Below are 2,410 nucleotides of genomic sequence, written 5' to 3'. Positions count from 1 at the left end.
AAGTTCAAGTTCTAATTTCAAGTTCAAGTTCTAAGTTAAAGTTCAAGTTCTAATTTCAAGTTCAAGTTCTAAGTTCAAGTTCAAGTTCTAAGTTCTAAGTTCAAGTTCAAGTTCAAGTTCAAGTTCAAGTTCAAGTTCTAAGTTCAAGTTCAAGTTCAAGTTCAAGTTCAAGTTCAAGTTCTAAGTTCAAGTTCAAGTTCAAGTTCTAATTTCAAGTCCAAGTTCAAATTCTAAGGTCAAGTTCAAGTTCTAAGTTCAAGTTCAAGTTCAAATTCAAAGTTCAAGTTCAAGTTCTAAGTTCAAGTTCTAAGTTCATGACATTCAAACATTCATCATCTAAATTCATGACATTCAAACATTCATCATCTACTCATAACACTTCCATTACTAATTTCTAACTTCAAATTATTAACACTTACTAACTAGTCCTAAAATCAAATCCAAAAAAATCCCAATTCAACCTCAAATTACATATTCTCAAGTTTAAACTAGTCCTAAAATACAAAAATGCTAACTCTTCACTAACTAACAATGCCAATTTAAAAATGCTCAATTTTTTTTTAAAAAAATCCTAAAATAAAAATCTTCAATTATCTATACCTAACTAACAATAATCAAATCAAAGTAACAATTGAATAACACCATTACTTTCACAATTTCAAGGTTATTTCTCTGTTTTGATTTCTTAGGCCTTGGCATTGGGGCAACACCTTTGATAAGTATAGTAAAAGATGTGCTCAATAACATCAAGCAACAAAAAGGACATTGAAGATGGCACTAAAGGTAGTAAAAGAAGTCCTTTTACAACCCAACAAACAAAAACAATAATATACTAACAAACAATCAATTATAATCACTGGAATTGAAAAAAAGAACTCAAATGTAACCCTACTTGCTGGCTGCTACAGCAATGGTGACGTGCCAGAGAGGGTGACGGACAAGGGCAGCGACGACGACGCTGGCGACGATGGGAGCTAGGGATCGAGATCGATATATATATATATATATATGTGTGTGTGTGTGTGTGTGTGTGTGTGTATAGAGAGAGAGAAGGGAGAGAATAAGAGTGAAGAGAGAGAGAGAGAGAGAGAGGAGAATAAGAATATGGCAATATGTCTTTTAGATATTTAATAAAAAGCGACGGACTGCGTCGCTAAGTCCGTCGCTTTTTTTAAATATAGTTGACCAATATTTTGACCAAAAAGAAACGGACTAAGAGACATTGTCCATCACTTTTTAAAATAGTTGACTAGATATTTTGACCAAAAAGCGACGGACTAAGAGATGCCGTCCCTCGCTTTTTTAAAAATTAATTAATAAAATAAAATAAATTAAAAACGGTGGACAACGTGGTTATTTTTTAATCTATATTTAATAATTATTTTAAAAAAGCGACGGACGGCGTCTCTATATATATTTAATAAATAATTATTACTTATATATATATTTAGCGCAAAAATTCGCGAAAAAAAGCAACGGACTAAGAGATGCCGTCCGTCGCTTTTTGTAAAATAATTTTAAAAATTAAAAAGCGACGGACAGTGTGGCAAAAGGCGTCGCTTTTAGGAGCGACACTGTCCGTCGCTTTTCTGTCCGTCATTTTTAAGCAGTTTTTAGTAGTGTTCTAATATGTATTGAGGATGTTGTAGTGTGATTTCCAATTCAACATCAACTTGTTGTTGAACAATTGCAACATCATTTTGATACACCACATCTAAGACATTGTCAATTTCAATTCTTTCCACATGCTTACTTTTTATAACAACCCACCAATCAGCTTTGTCTCTACGCAATGGATATGAAGTGTAATACACTTGTTTAGCATTTTGTGCAATAATAAAAGGATCATAACTTTAGTATTTCCTGGTGTGCTTAACTTCAATTATATTATGTTGATGGTTCACCTTTGTGCCTCTATGTGATGGGTCAAACCACTCCATCCTCCATATTGCAGTTCTTCCGGCCTTTAAAAATCAACCAATCCATGCTCCATGTTTGCTAACATATTGATCTTTGGATCCCTCTAAAACGAGTTAAACAATACCGCTTTTCCTAGCTGCCTTGAAATTTGCAGTACCTACTTTTAATGGGTGGGTGGATTAGTCACTTTGGTGTGCTTAGGTGGACGTCCACGTGGCATTATTATTAATTACATGTTGGATGCCACATATTAGTCTATTAAAAGGAAGAGTATAAGTAATCCAATAATTAGATGGAAGGGGTAGTTTTGAATCCAAAAATAGTTAAAGGATATATTTGATCTATTTCGAATAGTTGGAGGGAAATTTTAATCCTTTTCCGTTTAATTTATTATGCCACATAATAAAGATGGTGACATAAAGTTAATTATCTAGCATCCACTAGTAAATATATGCTAAAAATTGAATGTAGTACTAAAGATTAATATATA

Source organism: Solanum stenotomum, chromosome 8 (assembly GCF_019186545.1).
Source record: "Solanum stenotomum isolate F172 chromosome 8, ASM1918654v1, whole genome shotgun sequence".
Classification (NCBI taxonomy): Eukaryota; Viridiplantae; Streptophyta; class Magnoliopsida; order Solanales; family Solanaceae; genus Solanum; species Solanum stenotomum.
This window is presented reverse-complemented; position numbering follows the sequence as displayed.